Source organism: Lepisosteus oculatus, chromosome 14, assembly GCF_040954835.1.
Source record: "Lepisosteus oculatus isolate fLepOcu1 chromosome 14, fLepOcu1.hap2, whole genome shotgun sequence".
Classification (NCBI taxonomy): Eukaryota; Metazoa; Chordata; class Actinopteri; order Semionotiformes; family Lepisosteidae; genus Lepisosteus; species Lepisosteus oculatus.
This window is the reverse complement of record NC_090709.1, coordinates 23,932,236-23,948,238: the sequence shown is the minus strand read 5'-3', so window position 1 is coordinate 23,948,238 and position 16,003 is coordinate 23,932,236. Positions and strand designations below refer to the sequence as shown.

At 41.0% G+C, this 16,003-nt stretch overlaps 3 non-coding genes across 3 annotated transcripts; all 3 read right to left on the bottom strand.

Annotated features, from left to right (window-relative positions):
• Positions 1 to 3,475: 3,475 nt before the first annotated feature.
• Positions 3,476 to 3,547, bottom strand: trnat-cgu (transfer RNA threonine (anticodon CGU)). Its single transcript has one exon. It is a non-coding gene; the product is annotated as a tRNA-Thr (tRNA).
• Positions 3,548 to 5,990: 2,443 nt separating this feature from the next.
• Positions 5,991 to 6,063, bottom strand: trnak-uuu (transfer RNA lysine (anticodon UUU)). The gene has a single exon. It is a non-coding gene; the product is annotated as a tRNA-Lys (tRNA).
• Positions 6,064 to 7,140: 1,077 nt separating this feature from the next.
• trnaa-cgc (transfer RNA alanine (anticodon CGC)) lies at positions 7,141 to 7,212 on the bottom strand. The gene has a single exon. It is a non-coding gene; the product is annotated as a tRNA-Ala (tRNA).
• Between the last annotated feature and the right edge of the window lie 8,791 nt (positions 7,213 to 16,003).

The following is a 16,003-nucleotide window of genomic DNA, read 5'->3' as shown; positions in this document are numbered from 1 at the left end:
GCGGGCAGGCCACCTGTACCTGCTCCCAGCCAAGAGGCCAAGGAGGCAGAGAGAGAGAGAGCGAGAGAGAGAGGGAGCGGATAGCGCTTCCGAGTCTCAAGGTGGAAAGCAAGCACCGCAAGCAGGCCACGTGTACCTACTCCCAGCCAAGAGGCCAAGGAGGCAGAGAGAGAGGGAGAGAGAGAGAGCGAGAGAGAGAGGGAGCGGATAGCGCTTCCGAGTCTCGAGGAAGAAAGCAAGCACCGCGGGCAGGCCACATGTACCCACTTCCAGCCAAGAGGCCAAGGAGGCAGAGCAAGAGAAAGGGGGAGGGGAGAGGAGAGGAGAGAGCAGAGAGAGAGAACGTTACTGCCGGATCCCACCCAGCTCAGCTGCTGCTTGGCCTTAACCCCCTAGGCTCAACCTAGAGCGATACCAGCTCAAGCACTCTTCAGAATCTTCGATCGCCTTCTAGACCTTTGGAAAGACAAGAACTGCGGGCATGCCACTTGAACTTGATCTTAGCCAAAAGGCCGAGAAGGCATAGGTTTCTTTACGGCATTCCTGAACTCTTTGCACTAATGAGCCCGGGCCTTTTTCCCGTCTCGCCGCTACGCATATGGGTCTTTTTCCGCTCTCCTACTCCCCATGGCTAGTCCCTTTGGATGTCCGTGACAGGTGCCCCTTTGGAATAGTTTTCAGAAAATGTGAGAAAAGGAAAGTTATGTACAGTAAGCTCTCACACACAGCTCTCAAACACAGCATTAGAGATTGGAATCTGATTGTAAAAAAAAACTGCCCGTCTCCCCGGCATTTAACGTTGCTGTTGTTTTTATTTTACATATTGTTAGCATTTTAATGAATTGTTAAAAGATTTATACACAAATCGCTAAATACAAAACGTAAAAAACCCAACTGTATGCAATTGACCATTCATATTCCTGAATTTTAAATCCCTGTGTTTATCTGTGTCCAAGTGACTGGTGCAGCTATTTTGAAAGCATACCTCAAGGAGGACTTTACACGCAGTCTGGGGTATTTAGCTTGTACTGTGTGCCCTGTTTGCCTTTGTAAGCATTTGTTTAAAAAATAAGTTCACAATACGATAAAAACAGAGAAAGCACAAACTTAATAATATAACGATTCAAAATCAAAACCAAATCATATGAAGAAAAATCATATGACCAAATCATAAAGAAAAAGAGTCAATTTCCGCCTGCACTGATATCCCTTCAAATGTTTTAGAAGAACTCTTGACGTTAATAGAGTAGAAGCCTGCATTTCTTCTACTAAACGAGACTATGGGGAGTGAGTATTTTGATGTCGAACTGGGATTTAAATAAAGAGGAACACTACACTACATTGGGCTACGCGTGTGACAAAACGTTTATTTTAGACCTCTCGATAGCTCAGTTGCTAGCTCTTAAAACTGTAGAAAAAACAGCGAGTATGTCTTATGTCCCTGGTCTGAATCCAGTTTGAAGGATGGTGTTTTCTTGTTCCTTAATCAAAAAGTGAAAATTGCGAATTTGTCTTTCACTTTGACGTTCACCCGAAAGCTCAGTATACAAAGAAGTAGAGGCTCCTGTTCTGAATAATTCCGCTCTGAGACACCTGCGTTAAGTTAGCGCTGAGTCGGCTGGCTGAGCATGTTGCCTCCTTTACATTCAATAGGAGCCCCGACACTAAGAGAAACGTACAGAAATGGGTTTTATCGGGAACTTTTCATGTCCAATGCACTTGACATCTCCCACGGGCGACAAAGTTCATTTAGGACACCTTTCTTTCTTTCTTCTTTCAGCAGGAGTATAATAATGGCAACAACATGTTTGGAGTTCGGCATTTCATTTAGTCTGCGGAAACATCGTATCGGAATGAACTACCTGAGATAAAAGAGTAATTGCGGCTTCAGATTGTTTTTACAGAGCATTGCGTTGTTCTGTTCATGCTGACTACACGCTTTAGATATGTCATTTACTGCAAGCGTTGCTTTTCCAGGTTTTTCTGAAATTCCTTGCATTTGAGCCAGCACTAAAATATTTCATTCCCGTCGCTGAATACATCGTGGAAACGGTATTTGCAACGGAATGCTGTCACACATGAAACCTTTTTGTTTGTTCTGAAGTTTGAAAATGAAAATAAAACGGTGGTCACCTCATAGGCTTGAAAGAAGTCCAAGCAGCATAAAAACCCGTGAATTCTCACAAATTGCATTGTGCTGCACCTTTCTTCTGCTGCTGTTATAAATCAGCCTTAAACATTTGAATGCATACCTTACTGCTGCTAATCACATTCACATGTTTATGAAGCTTTTTTCTGTCCGTTATGTTTTTGCTAAGCAGTTTCTCCGTTTTCCTCGTACTGTGATTGTCAGCGAGCACAACAAGACTGAAACAGTGTAAAAGCAGGCAAAAAAGACAGGGTAAAACGCCTGACTGTCGGGAGTGGGATTTGAACCCCTGCCTCTATTTGGAGAGTGAAACACAAAGCTTAAAAGACACGAAGCTGTGAATTTGCTGTTTTAAACCGCTCGACTATCCTGAAAAAATGTGTGCTGATTGCACCAGTCGCATCCGATTTTCTGTAACTTTAGGATGATTGATACGACTGGACAAACACAATTTGTGGCATTTAGCATGACATGGAAAACGGTACCAGAGCATTCGGGTCCGGACTACCAGACTCAGAAACAGTTTTTACCCCCGCACTATCAAACTATTAAACTCCCAGCCTCTCTCACTCTCTCCTCACCTCTCACCTATGATCTGAACCTCACGGTGCCTTCTTTCTTACCAAAAACCCAAACACACATTGAAAATCTACCTCTACCATACATGTCAAAAGCTCACTCCCCATCATTTCTATCCCTTTATTTCATTCTTTTGATGCATGTTTTTGCACATAACCTGTTACCTTTTTGTTGTTTTGCACGCTGCCTGTTGTTTTTTGCACATCGGCTGTTGTCTCTGTCTTTCTTTTGTTATACAATTGTATTGTTGTTGTGTTTTCTTCTTTGTACTACTTATGTCCGAGAGCTTGCTAAATAGCATTTCGTTATACCATATACCTGTGTATGAGTATAATGACAATAAACTTGAACTTGAACTTTAAACTTGAACTTGAACTTGACATAGTCTTGCAGGCAGTATATTATTTTATCGTTTACTCGTTTAAAAAAACACGGTCTTCTCGTTTCTAAGTCAGATTTTTAGTGCTTTCGAACGTTCCTTCCAACCTGGACTGACAGCTCACCCGATCTGTTTGTGATCAGACCATGGAGTCGGGGGCTGTACAAAGCGCACGTTCCTTCCCAATGCTGAGGCGATCATTCAGAAGTTGGGTGTGAAGAGAAACAAGCTTTGTCGACTAAAAAACAAGGCAGGATATGCAAGAATACTAATCACTGGCGACAGTTATGTTCTCTTACTATTGAGATCCCTACATTGTGAGTTTTTTTAAGACTTTGAAACTAAAGGAAAGCGGTGACAAATGAAACAGGAACGGGTGGGGTTTGAACCCACGCTCTTCGGTTTACGAGACCGACGCCTTACCACTTGGCCACCGTACCTACTTGTAAGCATGGGAATAAGGTTGTTCAATTTTTTTTTTTCTGAATCTGGTTTACATCGCCAAATGTAAACCGGAGGCAGCAACAACAATAAAAGGGATACTTGTCCTTAAACTCGGACGTGATGTTCTGCAGACATGTGCACAATGTCCTGTTTTCTTGCAGTGTAGACATTTTGCTGTTCACGCTCCGCATTCATCTGCTTTGTGCGTTGTTAGTCCGCACCTGTAACATGTAATGTCAGCCGTCCCCTGTTCTTCTATTTCTCTAGCATGACTGTGTCCTGCTGCTCGGCTTTTGATTGTAAATTTTGAGCGAGCGCCCCGTTCAGTGTCACTTTGTCACTGTGGTCAGAAAGCATTCTTGATTCTGCTTGAGCTGCTTCATGAATTCTAGCGACTGTAAGAGCTCTTTCTAGTGTCAGCCCTTCCTCCTGCAGCAATTTATAGTCTCTTATGTGCACATTTTTCCACAAGTTGATCTCTTAACATGTCAGTTTCCAATACTCCAAAGTCACAAGATTTAGCCAGTTCTCTTAGTGCAGTCACAAAAGCATCAACAGATTCGTCCTGAGACTAAGTTCTCTGCCTAAATTTATGCCGTTCTAAAACCACTTTTCTCCGCGGTGTAAAGGAAGCGTCTAAGACAGCTACAGTCTTTTTCTCCAGGGAGGTTGGCAAAAATCCGCTGCACGGGAGCCCCGATACAGTGCAGTAATGTAGCACGTCTCACAGCATCCTGAGCTTCTGTAGATCCACTGGCTATTTAAAAAAAATCTGTACGACTCCATCCATATCTTGTATTCCGTATACAAATCCGGAGCTCCGAGGTTCAGTGGAAGCGGTGGAAAAAGCTGGGCATAAGCAAAGCTTCTCGGCGCGGCTGCCATATCTTCCATGGCGCTAGCTAAACGAAAAGTCCTAAAATTCAAAAGTTCGTTTCTACCAGCAAGAGAACTAAAATTTGCAGTGTTCTGCCCGCTTTGAGTCCGTCAAGCACTCATCTCTCGTTGCAATAAATGTTTTGTATCTTAATAAAAATACGTTTTTATATTATTTTAACTATTTTGTTAACTACACAGATCATGCCCTTACACCATATATTCCCGCCTTCTACTCTCTCGTTCTGTTGTCTCGCGATGTCTACTCACTATACTACATTTAGCATGACTTCTTGTTGCAGTTGAGCTCAAAACTGGAGATGATCTCCATATTCTACCGCTGTAACAAGTCCGAAACATAGGACACAGTACACACTTTTTAAGTGAAGTCAGGTTGTTAAAAAATTAAACCAGCGACCTGTCACAGAAACGTACCCCAGTCTCCCGCGCAACAAGCGGGGGTACTCAGCACTATACTAACGAGGAGCGCTTGTCTGCAGCTGAGCGTCAGCTCTGTTTACTGTCAGCAGTCATTGCCTCATTTCCAAAGACTTTTTCACCTGCTCTCAGCTTTTCAAGACAGTCATAAACGCTCAAGAAGTAATTCATGTCAGTTGGAAGTCTGTTTCTGTTGTCTCAGCTCTTGATAAAGAAAAGCCGTGCTTGGGAGACTCCCTCTCTGAAGAAGTTTGCCGTCACCCTGCGAGGGAGAAGAGCCATCAATCACCGAGGCAACCACTGAGACAGTTAACATTAAACACGTGAAATGCGAGATGTTGTGATTTTTTTCCCGCTTAAGGCTTCTATCGTTTCTACTCTAACGAGAAAGACCTCTTTATTAGAAGTGAGATTTTAACAAACGTCTCCAGGGTTAACTGCGACCTGAACGCAACGCCTAAGACCACCAGCCATCTTGCCTGTGGTACTTAGAGCAGCGCTCAATAAAAATGATCAGAACCCGAAAGCGCTTCTTATGCGGATCAGTATATTCCGATTCCACTGGTTCTGCAGAAGAAATAAGAAAAGCCAAACTCAAAGCACTGTGTTGCCATTACGGGTACTCTGCAGCTGCTTTAAGATCTACTCACACCGTGTTGCCATTAAGGCTACCTAGTTAAAAAAAAAACTTATCGTCACCTTTTTGAACGTGATTATTAGACACCCATTAAATCTCCACCGAGGTTTCTTGAGAGATCTTCAGCGAGCGAGTATTAAAAAACTACGTCGCTTCCAACCTCTGCTGTCACTGTAAACTCGGACGTGATGTTCTGCAGAGTTGCAGTGTGCCTTTCCTCTTGTATTCAAGAGTACTCACTGTGTGAGCTCCTCACTGCGTGTTCTGTACTCTACTGTGATTTAATTTATTAAGTGGAGTAGAGTGACAAGATCTACTTGAACACTTTCGGTTTGTGAAATGAAACACTAAATACACTACTGTAAATACAAGTAAATACAAGTAATGGACAAGTAATGGACATTTAAAATAACCAAGTACAGCTAGAACAGTGAAAGATTAAAGACTATTTAGAATGACATTCACAATAGACTTAAGAACAGCACATCCGCCCGAACAGGGACTTGAACCCTGGGCCCTCAGATTAAAAGTCTGATGCTCTACCGACTGAGCTATCCGGGTTCTGAAAGAAAGTCGACACTGTCGGGATCCTCGCAAGTCACGTGTCTCTTGTTCCGAAGAGCAGTCATACCTGACCCGTCTGGAATGACCACTGACAGACTTTATCATGAAGCGACGGCACCACTCCCAGTAGAATGAGTGAGAAATACAGCATGACATGGGTAGTTAAGGGGCTCCCACAATCCATCTTTCCTCACATTACTGATTTTTTTCAATAGCATTTGGACCTTTTTTCACATTCAGATTTTTTTCTCATTTAATAAAATCTTTTAATCAACAACATTAAAAAGAAAACAAATGGAACATTTTTTGGAACAATAATTAAAAAAAAAATCTTTCAATGCCTTGGTTGTATACGTGTGCACACCCTTTATAAAGGGAGTTGCAACAGTGCTGAAATGTAAAGAGCATTTCTGTAGAGAAAACAGCATTTTTTCTGCCTTGATGTTAAGCTTAGGGAGCCTGTCTTTTAGAAATTCTATTTCTTCACACCCTGCACAGCCTCCCGACAGACTAACGAATATTTTTGGGAGAAATTGGCTCACACACCGGAAGACACTAACGTTTATTTACGTTAGAGTATATGAATAACAGTTTAACCGAAAAAGTTTGTAATTGTGATTTTGTTAAAATTTAATAAATCGTCTATCATCAGTAAGTAATTTTTTTATTTCATAAACTATAAGACAATTTAGAGAGTTTATAGGTCATAAACGTCGCTTATGTTCCTTTAACTCTAGCGTTCAGGATCCAAACCCAGGTGCGGACGGTTGTGTTTCTTGAATCTCTTGTAATCATCAAAAGTCGATGTGTAGTCCTTCAGTACTTTCTCGAGTTGTGCCATGGATATTTTATACGATCAATACTTGTCATGCTCTTTTGCATTTTCCTTAACTAAATTAGTTCAAATAATTTAGGATTTAACAGAACTAAATGTTCTGTTAAAACAGCAGCGCAACTGTGCAGCACGTCGAGTGTGCCTGCATTTAATTGTGTAAACCTGGCTCTCTCTGAACACGAGCAAAGAGTTCTCACTCAACAGAAGATTGCGATGTGAGTACTGTAATATAAAGCACCTGGAGATGCCAGGGATTGAACCACGGACCTCATACATGCGAAGCATGCACTCTACCACTGAGCTACATCCCCGATGAAAAAGTGTATGGAACAGACTTAGAGATGTGCAAGTGCTCACTGATCACACCACTCACGAAGAATGCCTGCAGTTTCCCACTTTCGCGTTTCTTCTACTACAGAGTAAATTCATAGGAATGAAAAATAAGGAAGGAAAAATAATCGCATCGAAGCTTCAAGAGGCTGGGCACAAATTAATCTGTTATTTTTGCATCCAGTTACATGGGCGACGGTGGTTGATTCCCAGACGGGGGAGTGCTTTTTTTTCTACCTCCTTACTCGACTGTCCTTCAATTCTATTTTATTTGAAACCTATTTGCATCTTTTAAGTGCTCTTGATTAAACTATGCATAGAAAAACAGCAGTACTGATGATTTAACGTAAAAGGGTGAAACAACGCCCCAACCACAGGAATGGTAACAGGAAGGATCGTGTTCTTATTTAATATGTCCTTTTGGGATGTCTTGTCAATGCACACAGGCGGTAGAGCTGAATAATTTACTTTTAGTTCTTTCTATACCAGGAAGAAAGGAGCAGACTTTAACTTTAAGAGGCAAAAATGACACCTTGTCAAAGCTAATATTTATTAAAATGACATCACAACAAAAGAGTGGAGCCTTGAGTGAATAAAGCCTTGAGTGGAGCCTTGAGCTTTCATTGGATGTCTGTGTCTCTATAACTTTGTAGGTGAGAGAGAGGATTGTGATAATTTGCGGGTGCTTCTCGGGAGTGCGTTGGTGGTACAGGCGCCTTCCAAATAATTGAGTCAGTTTTTTAATCCCAGCCAGTGCAAACCCAAATCTTTTCAAGATAATCTGTGGTCCGCTAACACATCTTTTGAAACACTACAACAGGTAACACCCCGTGTGAAACATCATGAGCATCTATTAAACCTCTCTACCTACCCGTTCCTCACAGAGACATGACGAGGGTCTAAAGGGACATTTTAGCATTCCGTACTTTCCTGTGCAGTCAGGCCAGTTCCACTTTAACTGCGCCCGACAACGGAGGTCGTTTTGAAAACTACGAGAGTAAAGGAAGAGTAAAGGATTGGAAGCTAGGGAGTTTCAGGTCTGTGTTTTTATTATAGGTTCTCAAATCTGAATACCTTTTCAAGAAGTATTTCAGAATCCCAGTCAAATCCAGTACGAATGCTGCATAGATCTGCATTGAACAATTAGTATACTGTTTGTCCGTTGAATCAAACACGCCTTATGAAGCATTTCTAAAACAGGAGAGATTGTTAGGGAATGCGTCTTCCTGTAAAAATAAAATGACTTCAAGGGCACTATAAGCAGAGGTGCTCTACAGAAGAACTATAGCCAGAGATGCCAAAGAGGTCGAGATTTCACCACGTGAGAGAAAGCATCTCAGAAAACGAAGTTGCGGTCATTTCCACGCCTCATAAAACCACTAGGTCAAACAACAAGAGCTGAAGAGCCGCTGTTGAGAGTAACACGGCCGAGCGCTCTAAGGAGCTGGCTTAAACCTCCAGCCTCTTCAGGAGCATCTGTTGGAGTCACACTGCTACAGTGTATCGCCTTGTTAAGTATCCCTTTTATTGTTGTTGCTACCTCCAGGCGATGTAAACCAGATTCAGAAAAAAAATAATTTGAACAACATTATTCCCACGTTTTTTCGAAGGTGCGGTGGCCAAGTGGTAAGGCGTCAGTCTCGTAAATCGACGATCGTTTTATCAAACCCCACCCGTGCCTATTTCGAAGTCTTCAAAAAAACTTGCAATGTAGGAGTCTCAATAGTAAGAGAACATAACTATCGCCAGTGATTAGTATCCGTGCATATCCTGCCTTGTTTTTTAGTCGACAAAGCTTGTCTCTCTTCACACCCATCTTCTGAATGATCGCCTCAGCATTGGGAAGGAACGTGCGCTTGGTACAGCCCCTGACTCCATGGTCTGATCACAAACAGATCTGGTGAGCTGTCAGTCCAGGTTGGAAGTAACGTTCGAAAGCACTAAAAATCTGACTTAGGAACGAGAAGACCGTGTTTTTTTAAACGAGTAAACGATAAAATAATATACTGCCTGCAAGACTATGTCAAGTTCAAGTTCAAGTTTATTGTCATTATACTCATACGCAGGTATAAGGTATAACGAAATGCTATTTAGCTAGCTCTCGGACATAAGTAGTACAAAGAAAAAAAACACAACAACAATACAATTGTATAACAAAAGAAAGACAGAGACAACAGCCGATGTGCAAAATACAACAACAGGCAGTGTGCAAAACAACAAAAAGGTAACAGGTTATGTGCAAAAACACGCATCAAAAGAATGAAATAAAGGGATAGAAATGATGGGGAGTGAGCTTTTGACATGTATGGTAGAGGTAAATGTTCAATGTGTGTTTGGGTTTTTGGTAAGAAAGAAGCAATCAGCACACATTTTTTTCAGGACAGTCGAGCAGTTTAAAACAGCAAATTCACAACTTCGTGTCTTTTAAGCTTTGTGTTTCACTCTCCAAATAGACGCACGGGTTCAAATCCCACTCCCGACAATCAGGCGTTTTACCCTGTCTTTTTTACCTGCCTTTACACTGTTTCAGTCTTGTTGTGCTCGCTGACAATCACAGTACGAGGAAAACGGAGAAACTGCTTAGCAAAAACATAACGGACAGAAAAAAGCTTTGTAAACACGTGAATGTGATTAGCAGCAGTAAGGTATGCATTCAAATGTTTAAGGCAGATTTATAAAAGCAGCAGAAGAAAGGTGCAGCCTTTGTGAGAATTCGCGGGTTTTTATGCTGCTTGGACTTCTTTCAAGCCTATGAATTGACCCCCGTTTTATTTTCATTTTCAAACTTCAGAACCGAATAACAAAAAGGTTTCATGTGTGACAGCATTCCGTTGCAAATACCGTTTCCACGATGTATTCAGCGACGGGAATGAAATGTTTTAGTGCTGGCTCAAATGCGAGGAATTTCAGAAAAACCTGGAAAAGCAACGCCTGCAGTAAATGACAAATCTAAAGTGTGTAGTCAGCATGAACAGAACAACGCAATGCTCTGTAAAAACGATCTGAAGCCGCAATTACTCTTTTATCTCGGGCAGTTCATTCCGATACGATGTTTCCGCAGAATAAATGAAATGCCGAACTCCAAACATGTTGTTGTCATTATTGTTACTCCTGCTGCTGTAGTTTTAAGCTTTAATCAGTGGGTATGTAATGTTGTAAAGGGGCTGGACTACTTTGTTCAGTCCAAATTCCACTATGTGAATTTATGCTTTTTTAATATAAGCATTAACAATACAATGCGTGCTCAAAAACCGTTACTTATAAGCTTAAGAAGCGGCAGTGTTTTGACAAAGTGTGGTATTCGAACAGAAAATGCTGAAGTGTTTAATACTTGCTTGTGAGCAGATCTCCCTCGATTTAGACAAACTCTTGTTCGGCCGATGATTTCAGATCAAAATCTGAATCAAGTGGAAAGAAAGCTGAATTACGCTGGGTACTGGGTATCACTGTTACGCCATCAGGTCATGCTAGGAGGATTGGGGGGATGAAATTGACACAGAGGGACCCAATGTGGGGGCTGAACCCACAGTTCTGAGATTAAGAGATTCTTGCTTTATGGACTGCGCCTATATAATTCTTGTGCTCCAGCAGTAATGTTTCTGGCTGTGGATGAACATGACATAATAGACTGACAGCAGGGACACGTGGCCCACAGGCAGTGACAGTATCGCTATATTTGGTTGCAGTATATTGTGTTGAGAGCAGCAATAACTTTCCTGCAGAGATGGGAGTGCCTTTAATAAAGCTCTTTCAATCAGACAGAATAACAGGAACTGACCTAAAGTTTCGGCTGTGGATCCATCTCCACATGGGGGAAAGAGACAGTAAAATAGCGATGAAGAAACAGAAAGATTTGTGCTCGCTGCAAAGTAGGAAAGAGGTGGTCAGACACATAAAACAGCTTGGTGATAATTTGCAGCGACAGTTTTATGTTATTTAGTACACGGATTTCTCTTCATGTTCCTTAAGATGTGTAATTTGTATGTTGGTTGTATGAGAACAGTTTCTTCTCAAGTCCTGTCAATTGACAGTGGAGAGCTAGCTGGTGCACATCTTCAAGAAGACTCTCTTTAAGGCAATTACAATTTTCTCGAACAAATCTGTGTCATATATTTTTTAAATAGTTTAGCTAATGAGCAACGAGAGTATAAATGAATTCTCCCAACCTCCATTCGAAGATAAAACTCCATGTGCGAGTCTAAGTTTCCTTGAAGCTACTGATGTTCGTCATTATTGGACATTACCGGTGATATTGACTAAGGAGCTCAATTTTGACGTGTCGTAGTTCAACATGTGCAAAACACTCGTATCCCCTGCAAATATCGGCAAGGTCAGTGATATTCTCAACAATTTGTGCCATTGCAATTCGTGCAATTCGTGCCATACTTTTTCGAAATGTATTCTGACATGCCAGGATCAGAGGGTCATATTTAAAGAAACTGGTGCATTAAAATTTCTTGTACTTCAGGATTTTGATAGTCTGTTACATTGTCTTTCACACGGCGGTGTCAGAACTGTGAGACATTTTCATAATCGGGGGGAAGGCTGTAGCAATAAGCAGAAAGTGCAATCACCTTTTCCCAGTGTAAGTCCGTGTTGTGGTGAGTTTTTAAAATTGGTTTGCGATTTTCTGAAATATATTCCATACAAAAATATAATTTGGACAGTCGCTATTTGGATATTCCCTTTCAGTGAAGATGTCTACAGTATTCCAGCCGGATTAGTACTGATTGAAGAGAGCCATCTACAGGCGAAAAGTGACATAACATCACAGCAGCACCATTTAAGGTGGAACGAAAAACACGCATAAGAAGCTGGTGAATAAGAAGCTACTGTAACTTCAGCCTCGTAGCAGACCCTGGTAGGCACGCTCAAAATAATCGTCTTTCCCAGTACTTCAGAGTCATATTTAGATCGCTTTACTGTAATTTTATTTGATTGATGGGAGATGTGAAGCCATCGAGCCTGTACTGCGCTTTCACATTGAAATTGAAGCCATTTCTCCTGCTTTCTCTCAGTGTCCGGGCTGCAATTGCGTGTAAAGGAGGCGACTTGAAAATGAAACGTGTAATCACCTTACAGAGGGTCTTCACGACGGGGTGCGTCAGCTAGTTCTCCATTATTGTCAGTTTACTGGACTTCTGAAGAAACCTATCTACAACGAAGATACAAACTGCACAGTTCAAGGCACATGAAGAGAAATCTGTTTGCTGATTGACTCAAAAAATGTCGATACAAATAATCTGCCAGGCTGATTTACTTGTCCGACCACCTCCCTGCGTCCCCCTTTGCTGTTAGCACAATTCTTTCAGTTTCTTTTCTTGTATTTTCCTTGCTATTTTAGTGTTCCCCATGTATAGATGGATCCACAACCGAAACCGTTTTCACCCTGTGTTTCTGCACACCTTGCACAGCTCCAGTGGTGCAATTGGTCAGCACGCGGTACTTATACAACAGTGCACAGCGGAGTTATACCGAGGTTGTGAGTTTAAGCCTCACCTAGTGTCTTTAGCTACTGAAAGCAACTGTTAAGTTTAGATACTATCAGGTATCTGATGAAGATAAATTAACATCAAACGAAGAAGTAAAGGTTTACTTCGAGTCACAATCAAATTAGGCTCCGCAGCTGAAACATTGTGTTTCCTTCTCTTTTCAGCATGGAATAAACCTTGACTTTTTCCTTTGAAGCCCATGCATGCTGACGCAGCTCCCTACTTAAATTACCATCAGCTGTGTATCTCCAGCTGACCTGTACACAAATATATGAGAGAGGTCTACTGAGACGAGAGGAGCACTGAAGACTTGAAAAAGCTCTCGCATTAGACTCTGTGTTTTTGTTGTTCCCCAGATTTGTTTTTAATGTTCTTTTTCTTTTGAAATTGTTGCGTTTGTTTTTTTTTTCGTAGTTGTTAGACAACTACCGGGATTTACCTAGGTTCCTGGAAGACTTCTTGTTTTGTGTTTGTTGTATTTTCGGGTTACAACAATTGTTTTTTTCTATTGATAGGACCCCACGCATTACTATGGGAGTAGTTAACATTAGTTCTTACATTGTACAGTACCTGAAATTACCACATAAACTACTACTCTGTTTCCATTTTTTTGACAGGCACAAGTGAAGTTTGTTTTTCCTTGCTGCTGATTGGTAGCTACAATGGGTCAATTGCAATAAACTTATATTCAATAAACTCCGCTGAAATTTGTCAGCAACTCTGTACTAAACCTGTTCTCAATTGCAACAAACCTAAAATAACAGCTGCTGCCCGTTAGATGTTACTGCATTAGGAGTCTAGCTTAAACCACCTCTTCATAGGTTTTAAGCAACTCAGTAGCGGACTAAGCAGAACAATTGATCACATCAGAACTGTCTTGTAATGGAAATAATGTACTCATTAAGTAACAAGGTTATGCACCACTTGCTTGAAAAGTATTATTATATTTAACGACAAAAATTTGCAGACACCACAAATATTTATATATATAAATATTAACACGTATTTATTAATAAAAGTGTTATTTATTAATAATTAACTTCCATGTATATCTTTATTAGTAGCTGTATTACAAGTAATGCATAAGTCTTTATTATAGTTAGTTTTCAGTTATCCTGGGGAGGGAAGAGAATGGAAATTAAGGAAATAAAAATTTAAAGGGCTTTTAAGTCTTCAATGTGTTCTGTCATAGCTGTGTGTTGTCATATCTGGGTGTTAATTTAGTATATTTGTTGTATTATTTATTGTGATTTGACACTAAACTTGTTTTTCTCAGGAGAAAGCAGTAATATTTTTTTTTTAGTTTTTTGAGGGTACAGAAAATTGTATTGTACGGCCAAATGTAAGGTTACATTAAGAAACCCTTATTGTTACCTTTTGCAACGTTATTTATTTAAGACGGTTCTTCAGAATAGTGTCCCTTACGTATCTGTGACTGTGGTCCCACAATAACGGTGCTGAAATAGCCGGAATGTGTGGGAAGAAGATGGAGATGGAACAGGAGGCTTATTCAGTCGATAGAAAGGTTGTGTAGGACTGAACACACTACGGTTATGGTACTGGGTTTAAGAGCATTACAATCCTACAGTCTCCTGATCCATAATCAGATGCGTTATCCAGTGTACCACTGGCCCTTGTACCGCATTCCTCAAGTGCACCACTATGAGCTTGCGCCGCTACAATAATAAATCGCCCCAGTCCAAATTTTCTCAATTAGGTGTACGTTTTCTATGTGTATTTAGTTAAACAGTCTTTCATTTTGTCTGTTTTAAAAATTGCATCTCTTTAAAACAGACAAACGAGTTTATGTGTCGCGCTGAAATTCACACATGAGGGAATTCAAACGAAAGAAATCACAGAAAAGATATCGCGCTTAAAAAGAAATCCAGAGTGGAGATGCTGGTGATAGAAAACGATGCATGAGATGCTTTACCTCTGAACTAAACTCGGCTCTTTAATTGTGTTAGGAAGAGTGAATAGCCAACAGTGTACATTTTAAAAATCAAAGCAAGACAATGAGACACGAAGAGAATTCGGAACACGAGCCTCTCCTTCATTGTTTAATGAGCTTTTAATGAACGCCTAAGTGAAAGACAAATTCGCTATTTTCACTTTGTGATTAAAAAACACTTTTATCACGTTAAGCACTCCTGATGGTGTCGAATAGTTCTCTTTTCTACCCTCATCATTTGAGGATCCCCAGCTAAAATATCTTTTTAAACTACAACAAAATTGCAATATTTTGAATACTATTTAAGTTTACATAGTCACATTCCCGTGATATTGACTTAGGCGCTCAATTATTAACTTCTTGTAGTTTGACTTGTGCCAAAAGTTTGAAATCTCTGCAACTATCAGGATGCTTAAGGACATCCAAAGAAACCCCATCACATTTAGGGGAGACGGTGTTGAGGTCGGATTAATTTGAAATGCGTCTCTGGGGACTTTTGATTTACCAACGTTATGTTTAACTGAAGGATACGCTGACTGACTGTGCCATAGAAACTAACGCACATCACCTTTCTTCTACATTCACAGGTTTTTGGCTAAAGACAAAAAAATCTTTTTCGTTTCCTTGCCAGCTGGCAGTAATTCCTCTGCACTGACAAAACAGATGAGTATTTTATCTTTTGCAATTTGTATGGATTTTTTTAAAAACAAGTTGCTCCAAAAATTAAATGAACACTTCCATTAAATTTAATGTAGAAGCATGTTGCTGTCCATAATGATAAACTGTGTGGCAAGACAGGCACCACTGGGACTCAACCCCAGGATCTCCTGTTTACTAGGCAGGCGCTTTAACCAACTAAGCCACAGCATTCTCGCATCCTAGTGTTAATCCTGCATCAGCAGGGTCAGCTTGTCGGCACGCCCGTCTCCATTTGGTGGTTTGAGCTGACGTTGCCATGACGTTGCCATTAAATGCGACCGAGAATACTCCAACCAGAGAACTAAGCCATGGCATTGGCATCAGATATCCCTTTTACAGCCACTTGGACACATCTCAATTGCTCTGAGACACCTGCATTCAGTGTGCGCTGAGCCTGCTCGCTGAGCAAGTGACGAGAAATGGCTTATGTCAAAGGAGTTCAATATGCTTTTTATGTTCAATGGGCTGTCCACTACAGCTAACACTGAAGCGCAGCACAGGCTCTGTGGTTTGACATCTCGCAAGGTAAATGTTGAAATTGTAGGTGGAAGAGGAAAATTACCCTTGAGTATGGGGAAAGAGGCCAACTCATGTCCGGAGGGGGATAAAGTGTGTATGGAGGTGGCCTAG